Raw genomic sequence first — 10,953 nt, 5'->3', positions numbered from 1 at the left:
TGTGTGCGTGTACTCGCTGAAGTGGAGGAGTGTGTGTTGCTCTTGTGTTTGACTTTCTGGATGTGTGTTTGATGCCAAGCCAGGAATAAGACAGCTGTCTGGTTCATGTCTGCATTTATGTAACACACACACACACACACACACACACACACACACACACACACACACACACACACACACACACACACACACACACACACACACACACACACACACACACACACACACACACACACACACACACACACACACACAGAGGCTACCACGATCTTCTCTTATCTCTCCACCACAATCACCCCATTGGAGTGATGTCTCTCCCTGAGGTGCCGGATGGGACTCACCCACAAACTCTGGTCAACCAGACAGCGTGAGAGTAGATCAGGGGTCTCCAACCCTGGTCCTCGGACCCCCTGTCCTGCATGTTCTAGATCAGGGGTGGGCCATCCTGGTCCTCGGGGGCCGGTGTCCTGCATGTTTTAGATGTTTCCTTGCTTTAACACCCCTGATCATCTCTGAATGCACAACACCAGAACCTGCAGCGTGGGAGTGAGAGGGGCAGGGTAACGGCCCGGTCAGGTGGGGGAGAGATTTGTCCGTCAAGACCCTGGCCCTGCCCCTTCTCAACCTTTCCCCGACCCTGCACCTAACCTGGGGCTTGCTGATTGGGCCGGAGCTTCGGGAGCTGCGTGCTGGCCTGCGGTCCCCACCCCCGGACATCCCGCTGCTGCTTCTTCCACCTGCCTGCTGTGCTGTTGACGTCCCCGACCCCCAGTCTGGCCCTCGGCAGGAGGGTCCCCCCTTATGATCCTGGTCCTGGTCCAGGTTTCTTCCCTCCTAAAGGGGTTAGGGTTATGGTTTTCTTGCCACTGTTTGGCTTAAGGTTTTTCTCCCACTAGGGGAGTTTTTACCTGCCATTGTTTGTGTAATAATTGCTCGGGGGTTTATGTTCATGTTCTGGGTCTCTGGAAAGCGTCTAGAGACAACTTTTGTTGTATTAGACGCTATATAAATAAAATTGAATTGAATTGAAACTGATACTAGTCAATCATCATCATTAACTTGCCAAGGTCTGCACAATTGTGTTAACGACAGTCACTTGTATCATGGTGCAATGAAGCAGGGAAACATCTAAAACCTGTAGGACACCAGCCCTTGAGGACCAGGATTGCCCACCCATGTTTTAGATCAGGGGTCACCAATCCTGGTCTTCGAGGGCTGGTGTCCTGCATGTTTTTCTCAAGAAAAAGGAGATGTCCCTTTTTTTATCAAACCGTGATACAAGGAGCTTGGTCAACAACAGAACTATCCAGACTTTGATGACAAGGTGGTGACAACTGTTAATTTGAATAAGGTGTGTTGATGCAAGGAGACATCTAAAACATGCAGGACACCGGCCCTCGAGGACCGACTTTGGACACTCCTGCTGTAGGGGTTTGAACATGCAGACGAGTGTGGATGAGGGATCAGAGCTGGACGGTAACATGACCACCAGTGCTGAGGTGGAAGGACAACAGCTGCAGGAGACCAAGAGGACGTCTCCTGTCAGCCGGGAGCAGAAGTCAGAGGCTGCCGTCTGCTTGTTCCCCAGAGCAACATGAACTGGGTCTCATCCGAGCGGAGCCTGCAGACGCCAGGACCAGCAGCATGAGTTACACACACCTCCCACCTCCCACTGCTGCTGCTGAGCCATCCGTCTCCCTATGTCCATCACACACCCCTGGGGTCAGGTTAGAAACCACCTGAGGTCTTTTTAAGCTGTTTAGGATGCCCAGATCTGACGTTGGGGGAGTCAAACAGCTGCTCTAGGTTCTGCTGGGAACACAGTTTCCATGTCACGGTGACAAACGGTGGAAAAGCAGTAGCTTCCTGAGAGACATCTGCAAGAAGCTGCATCAGAGCCAGCAGCCAGGAGTGGTGATTCACAACATCTCTGCCCTCTCAGCGAGTTACTGTTGTGTAGAACAGGAACCAAACAGGAACCAAACAGCAGCTACATCCAAGAAGGACGTCTGAATGTCTCTGTTTGGAAAATAAGCAAAATAAACCAAGAAAAGAAATGAAACTGACATGAAATATCTGCTTTGGCATGCAGGTCCTGCTGTCAACTACAGCTGCCCACACACACACACACACACACACACACACACACACACACACACACACACACACACACACACACACACACACACACGAGGGTTGAACGGGGATTTGTGGAGTTTCAGAGGGCATTTGAGGACAACTGGTGGCCACGCCCACTGGTGGCCACGCCCACACACATTCCTGCACCCCCCGTCGCTGCGGAGCCTGTATCCTCATGTGAACCCTGCTGCTGTGGCACACACACACGCACACACACACACACACACACACACACACACACACACACACACACACACACACACACACACACACACACACACACACACACACACACACACACACACACACACACACCCCATCCATCCATCCATCCATCCATCCATCCATCCATCCATCCATCCATCCATCCATCCATCCATCCATCCATCCATCCATCCATCCATCCATCCATCCAATTCAATTCAATTTTATTTATATAGCGTCTAATACAACAAAAGTTGTCTCCAGACGCTTTCCAGGGAGCCAGAACATGAACATAAACCCCTGAGCAATTATTACATAAATAATGGCAGGTAAAAACTCCCATAGTGGGAGAAAAACCTTAAGCCAAACAGTGGCAAGAAAAACTCCCCTTTAGGAGGGAAGAAACCTTGAGCAAGACCAGGCTCATAAGGGGGGACCCTCCTGCCGAGGGCCAGACTGGGGGGTCAGGGACGTCAGCAGCACACAGCAGGCAGGTGGAAGCAGCAACGGGTTGACCGGGAGTGGGGACTGCAGGCAGGTGGAAGCAACAACGGGATGACCGGGGGTGGGGACCCCAGGCAGGTGGAAGCAGCAACGGGATGACCGGGGGTGGGGACCGCAGGCAGGTGGAAGCAGCAACAGGATGACCGGGGGTGGGGACCGCAGGCAGGTGGAAGAAGCAGCGGGATGACCAGGGGTGGGGACCGCAGGCCAGCACGCAGCTCCCGAAGCTCCGGTCCAATCAGCAAGCCCCAGGTTAGGTTCAGGGTCGGGGAAAGGTTGAGAAGGGGCAGGGCCAGGGAGAGGAGTCTTGACAGACAAATCTCTCCCCCGCCTGACCGGGCCGTTACCCTGCCCCTCTCACTCTCACGCTGCAGGTTCCGGTGTTGTGCATTCAGAAATGCTCTTCGCCACCAGCAGAGGATGCTGCACCATGTACAAAAGAGAAAAAAGAAAAGGGGGGCCATCACAAGAAACTACAGGAGCGATGGACAAAATTGATAGTTATGACATACTTATAATATATAAAAATGGAAATGGAGAAGAGAGGAAGGGAAGAGGAGAGGAGAAGAAAGGTGAGCGGCACCGCCCAGCGGATCATGTCGGTGCCCCCCTGCAGCATAAGCCTATAGCAGCATATCTACCACCAAGATATAGTTGAGACTAACTATTATAGTCTTGTTCTATAGCTGCAACTATGACTACTGACTCTAACAGACTAGAGTTTACACTACCTAGAGATTTACCAACACCAGCTAGAGGTTTACTAAACACTAACTATAGGTTTACTAAAAAGAAAGGTTTTAAGTTCAGTTTTAAAGGTGGAGGTGGTGTCAGCCTCCTTAACCCAGATTGGAAGTTGGTTCCATAGTAATGGTGCCTGATAGCAGAACGCCCGCCCTCCAAATCTACATTTAGATACTCTAGGAACTACGAGTAAACCTGCACTCTGAGAACGGAGAGCTCTGCCAGGAACATAAGGCACTATCAGGTCTTGCAAATAATGCGGAGCTAAGCCGTCTTGGGCTTTATACGCAAGTAATACAATTTTAAATTGGATTCTGAATTTTACGGGTAGCCAATGGAGCTAATGCCAACGGAGCCGTCCATCCATCCATCCATTCATCCATCCATCCATTACCCAACCAGCTACAGCAGCCTTGGTGGTTAAACAAATGAACCTGACAAGACAAAGCGTGGATGACAACCAGGCGTGGTCATGTGATAACTCCTATGGTATGTACTGGATCTGAACCCTGGCCCGTCCAGCAGAGGTTCTGGGACTGGGAGGAAGACAGAGGTGACATTTATGCTGCACAGAAAGCTCCCCATGAAGCTGGTCCATTTTCAAACAGCTGTTAGAAATCTCTCCGCAGGCTTCCGGATCATTCTGGCAAACTCAGCAGCTGCTGGACTCCAGCTCTGGACCTGATCCAGACTTTCACTTTGTTCTGCTGCGTATGCACGTGTGTGTGTGTGTGTGTGTGTGTGGGGGGGGGGGGGGGGGGGGGGGGGGGGTGAGTGTAGCTTGCTCCACAGACACTAAACTGATCCACTTCAGGACAAATTCAGGGAAATTACACATAAACATGTGGATACACCTGTTGGTAGTGAGGAACCCTCAATGATCACTGAAGCAACTAGAAAGTGAGAAAACTAGTGATAAACACATTTACTGAAAACTAGGGATGCCCTGATACCATTTTTTTCATACGGAGTACGAGTATTTTAATTTGTGTACTCGCCGATACCGAGTACCGATCCGATACTTCTACCACAAAAATAACTAGGCTAAAAATGCAATGAATTGGAAGACAGGTTTTATTTGCAACAAAAATTCAATTTTAAACAAAACTCAGCCAGCCGGGCTTTCCTCCAGTCCTCCAGCTGGGAGCGCGCACGCAGTATCGGCCCCGATACCAATACCAGTATCGGTATCGGGGCATCCCTACTGAAAACAAATGAAAACCAGAAGCTGCTTGAGGACTTTGCTGCAACAGAATAACCAAGCTAATAAAACTGTTCGTATTCGCTCCAACCATGCTTTTAAATCTTCCATATTCGATAATACTTTCACCTTTTACGATCTTTACTCAGATTACGTTTTTTCATCTTTTGAACAACTCTGCTCTAAATTCAGTCTGCCCCAAAAAAATTTCTTTCGTTTTTTTTTGTTTGAGACTTTCTACGTAAAACACTTCCGCAGTTTCCTTCTTTGCCTCCATGCAACCTATTGCCCTATTAGAGCGCCCACCGACTCTTAGAGGTCTCACATCCTCTCTATACAGTAGGCTTTCTCAGGTGCAGCGCTTCTCCTATTTCTCTTTAAAAGGAGACTGGGAATCTGACATTGGTGAGGTTTTTACAGAGGAGCTCTGGCAGTCCATACGTCATCTATCTGCACCAGGCAAGGCTTAATGCAGTGCAAGATCATACATCGGACCCATTAGACTAGACTAAAGATGTCAAAATTCTTTCTAGATGTGAGTTCAACTTGCAATCGCTGCAAGTTAATGCTGCCACTCATGCGCACCTGTTCTGGTCATGTGTTGAACTTGAAGAATTTTGATCTCTTATTTTTAGAACAATTTCTGATTGCCTTAATAAATTTATTTCTCCGTGCCCATCTATAGACATCTATAGCCGTCTTCGGCATTCCCCCAGACACAATTGTACTTTCAAAGGGAGAGGTTGACTGCGTTGCATTCGCCACTCTGCTCGCCAGGCGATTAATTTTATTTAAATGGAAGGAGCCACACCCCCCCACCTTTACTCACTGGATAAGGGATTTACTCTATTTTTTGAAACTAGAGAAAATAAAGCATTCCATGAGAGACTCTGCTAAAACCTTTTCTAAATTGTGGAACCCTTTCCTGAAACACATTAAAGATAATATCCAATTGTCTGCAGTCCCATAATCATTGAATCCTGCCTACCAATTTAAAAAACCACAATGCTTCATTTCTTCTGATCTCCATGCGTCATGTGTGACAGTGCCTACTTGTTATTAGTATTGTCTTTTCTTTTTTTCTTGTTTGTTTTGTTGCTGTTATCATACTCTGTGCCCTGACTTTACATTTTGCTGAGGGCATCACTTCCTTTATTGTACATACCATGTTTTATATTGTAGTTCCCACTATGGGAGTTTTTACCTGCCATTGTTTATGTAATAATTGCTCGGGGGTTTATGTTCATGTTCATGTTCTGGATCTCTGCAAAGCGTCTAGAGACAACATCTGTTGTATTAGACGCTATATAAATAAAATTGAATTGAAAAACACCAAAAACAAATATGTCTGGAGCTGCAAAAAATGAAGTCTTGTATCAGCCTTAGAATGAAGACAACACATGCTGCATGTTTCTATATTAGTTAGAACTGGGAGAAGATTTTTTTTTTCATTATGCACTTCACAAAAAAAGTCGAAATATCGAGATTAATGTTGAAGTACAATCTTGAGACAAAAGTGGAAATGTTGAGAAAAAAGTCAAAATTTCGAGAAAAAAGACGAAATGTTGAGAAAAAAGTCGAAATATCGAGATTAAAAAGGAAAGGAAAAATTAAGAAAAAGAGAAAAAAGAAAAAAAAAGAAAAAAAGAAAAAAAAGGAAAAAAAAAAAAAAAAGGTCAAACATTTTTGAAAAAGCTCCAGGGAGCCACTAGGGCGGCGCTAAAGGGCCGCATGCGGCTCTGGAGCTGCAGGTTGCCGACCCCTGACCTAGATGATGACCATAATCTTGTTTTTTGTCTTTGTTTCTTGTACCTGTCTAAAATTGAAAATCTTAATAAACACATTTATATATATATGTATATATATATATATATATATATATATATATATATATATATATATATATATATATATATATATATATATATATATATATGTATATATATATATATATATATATATATATATATATATATATAAAAATATAAAAATTATAAATTCCCTGCAACTATTTCAAAAAAGCAAAACTTCAGAAAGACAGTCAAGCTCCTTAGAGGAATTATAGATATAAAGTTATACCTGATACATCACCCACTCAAAAATGAACCCAAATGATTTATCCTGCAGCTTATAACTAACGAGGAAGACAAACTAGGTTACCCATACAGCGACAGAGTGACTAGTCATCCTATCCATCCTACCCAACTTAATGAAGCTCATTTCAGTGCACCGCATGCCTTACCTTCTAATTTTCACTTACTGTAAACGGCCTTTAAAGCTTTAAAAGTGCGGCTAACAATGAGCATCCTCAAATAAGTTTGAAAAAAAAGTGCAACAAAGTGGGTCAGTGGAATTTTTTGACCCCGCGTTGCTGCACGGCTGCATGTCTGTCTGTATGTATATATATATATATATATATATATATATATATATATATATATATATAAAAATAATGTGTTTATTAAGATTTTCAATTTCAGCATCACAGGTGTCTCCAGTTGTAAAATCCAGTCAGACCAGATGCTTCCGTCATCCTGGAAGGTCGGGTACAAAATATGACCAAAACAGTCTTCTTATTACATCACTTTATTGAAATTATACAAAATTATCAAAACTATGTCCATTCGAGATAGCGTCATGTTTTTGAAAGGAAACTGGTCGTGTGTGAGACGATTAGATTTTAGCTTCTGTCCACGTAGTCCTCATGTCACCAAGACATTTCCACCTCACTGACACATGAACACGGAGACGAGCCTGAAGCTTCTGAGTTAATACTTTACTAAGAAAGATTAAACATCATTTTTATAATGCTGCAGGTGTTTTTGTCTGAATATTTTGATAGTTTTTGGAGTCAGCATACAGTGCCCAGACCCTGGCGGGCAGTGAAACAGGTTTATCGGTATTCTACTTAGTTCAGATGCTCAGAACCTTCTGGATGAATGAGTTCATTACAAGTATTCAGTTCAATTGGTTGAATTCACCGTACAAATTGTTACAGATTACTTTTGTAATACTGTATTTGACCCGGTCTTTGTACGTTTTGACCGTATAGAAACGTAATTCTTGCCATTGTAAGAATGAGATGAACCTGCTGTACTCTACTGCCCTTACTGACTAACAACTTGTGCTTTTTATTATTTTACCTCTTTTCTTTTCTTATCATTTTATTTCATTTTATTTGTTATTTACTGTTTAATTGTGTCTTGCCGCTTTTAATGTTGATGTAAAGCACTTTGAATTGTGCTATACAAATAAACTTGCCTGGTTATGGTAGAATATTTTGACCCGGCCTTTATTTTGGATGGGCGTTTAATATAAAAAATATTTGGCTACACCCGGCGGAGAAATGGGAGTGAAGTGTAATGATTGGAACTTTGATCCAACAGACGTCAGTAATGGCGTTGGTCCACGCCCACAGTTGCACCCGACCCTCTGAACTTTGAACTCGTCACTTTCCCACCAGCCAATCATCGGGGCAGAAACTGGTCACCATGGTAACCGAGAAAAGCTGCATCTGTGTTTTGTTCTCAATTCATGGGAGTTGGAGGACTTTTCTGAGAAAGAAACACCACGTGGACGTGATGGTGTTCTGTGCTGGTGTTCTGTGCTGGTGGACTGTGACTACGTTTACATGCAGTCAAAATTGGGGTTATTGCTAATATTCCGGTTACTGAAACATTCAGAATATTCCGTTTACATGGTAATTAATCATCCAGGATATCTGGATCAAACTGCTTTTTCTTCCTGTATCCAAATTTAAAACAAATGCTGCTTCACGCAACTTTTCTCTCACCTTCTTGTAAATCTTCTATCCCGGTACTTTCTACCGTCTACAAATGCAGAAATGTTCATATCCTTCATTACATTTATTTTTCAATTCAATTCAATTTTATTTATATAGCGTCTAATACAACAGAGTTGTCTCTAGACGCTTTACAGAGACCCATACCCAGAACATGACCCCCGAGCGGTTATTACATAAACAATGGCAGGTAAAAACTCCCCTAGTGGGAGAAAAACCTTAAGCCAAACAGTGGCAAGGAAAAACTCCCCTTTAGGAGGGAAGAAACCTTGAGCAGGACCAGGCTCATAAGGGGGGACCCTCCTGCCGAGGGCCAGACTGGTGGGTCAGGGACGGCAACAGCACAGCAGGCAGGTGGAAGCAGCAACGGGATGACCAGGGGTGGGGACCGCAGGCCAGCACGCAGCTCCCGAAGCTCCGGCCCAATCAGCAAGTCCCAGGTTGGGGTGCAGGGTCAGGGAAAGACTTGTGCTCCGTAATGCAAGCTACAATTTTCAATTTATGAAGTGATTAGTCTCCTCCTGGTCTTGTGTTTCTCCGTGTTTATAAGAACTTCCTGGACTCAAAAGACCAGGGGCCTTATGTACTAAGAGTGCGGCGCACAAAAAACGTGCGTACGCCACTTTCAACGCTCACGGTCGGATGTACAAAGAATGACGTGAACGTAGAAAGCTGCGGTCCGGCACTCACACATTAAGGCTTTTGTACGCACTTTTCTGAGGTTTTGTCCGTTGGCGACACTCACTGGTGATGCAGTGAAGTGCAGAATATGAGGGAAACGTAACGTCAACAATAAGTTCACGACCACGTGAAGGACATGACAGTCCCCACATCACCAGATAAATTACACAAGAGTGGAGCTGCAACAATCTCACAATCAACCACATGATCTGAACAAACAACTAGAGGAGCTCAACGATGGAACCAGCAAATCCCGATGGAGCTTTGGCTCCGTTAGAGGAACCTGCTGATGCAGGATCAGGAGCGAGTCTTCAGGGACCAAACTGATCTGCTGGTCCAGGAGTAAGACTGAACCATCAGCTGGTTCAGGTACCAAGAGGATCCTCCTGGATCTCTGCCCTGAACTGGACCAGCTGCTCTGGTTCAGACCAACATGATGCTTTCAGCTGGAGCTGCAGGTCGGACATCTCTGTCACCATGACGACCGTATGGGACGAGTACTGGAGATAAAAGCCAGATCCTAAAACATCCCATAACTGTGTCTGGACAGAAAAACATTAAAATACATTTTGCAGCAAAAACCGGTTCTGTAAAGATGTCTTAAATAAAAAAAAAGGTGTCACGGAAAGGTTGGTTGCGAACTGATTCAGCATGAAATACGTTTTTATTGAATGTTTAGGCAACTTTCAGAGTCTGATATGGGGTCGGCTGCAGGTGCTGCAGGATCCAGAAAGTGTTTCTCCGGTGATGGACAGGTGCCAAAAAAGGGATTGTCTGCCAGAATCTGATTTCTTCTGATTTCTGGCCGCGGGAGCGCGCACAGCAGCCCGTTGAGCGACAGCGCTACAACGTCAGAGTTTATGAAACTCAAGAATGAGATCAAGTCAGATTTAGGCAGAAAAAACCTTTCATTAACTGTATTTGGCCTTCAATCAATATTTGGCAGGTAAAAAGACCCATTTTCAGGGGAGAAATCAGATTATGGGAGGCAATCACTCTTTGGCACGACACATGGATCTAGACCGGTCTCTCCTCCTGCGGATGAAACACTCGAGTTACAGCAACTTTGCTCTTTATTTCTCACGTTTGCACCTCGATAATCCCGTCGGCACAAATTGTCTTTATTTCTGCAGCGGAGGAATCAGATCGTAATGCTTCATGTTTTAAATATAAATTGTATATTGTTCACATTGTTATACTTATTATGAGAGAGGTGATCGCGGACATCCATAATGTGTAAGACTCAATGTGCATTGGTCTTAATCCTATATAATATGCATGACAATAAAGCAGAACGAGGAGCCGTTTTTCATCCACCAAAAATTCTGGTGTCGGTTCTTAAAATACAAACAAGAAAAGCAGAGTGTAATGATGCACTAAAGCTGCCCATGACATTCACAAACCCGTACGATCATAAAAAAACCACAACTCTTCACGGAACGCAACGCAAAGCAAAGAACACCATAATGTAGGTGTCAAACTGAATCCCAGAAGGGCCGGTGTCCTGCATGTTTTAGATGTTTCTCTGCTTTAACACACCTGATTCTAATTAATCATCGTCACCAGCTTGTCATCAAAGTCTGGATAGTCCTGTTGATGACACAGTCACTTGTATCATGGTGCAATGAAGCAGGGAAACATCTAAAACCTGCAGGGACACCGGCTCTCGAGGACTGGA

This window comes from Cololabis saira, chromosome 22, assembly GCF_033807715.1.
Source record: "Cololabis saira isolate AMF1-May2022 chromosome 22, fColSai1.1, whole genome shotgun sequence".
NCBI lineage: Eukaryota > Metazoa > Chordata > Actinopteri > Beloniformes > Belonidae > Cololabis > Cololabis saira.
Note: the sequence above shows the minus strand (reverse complement) of the source record.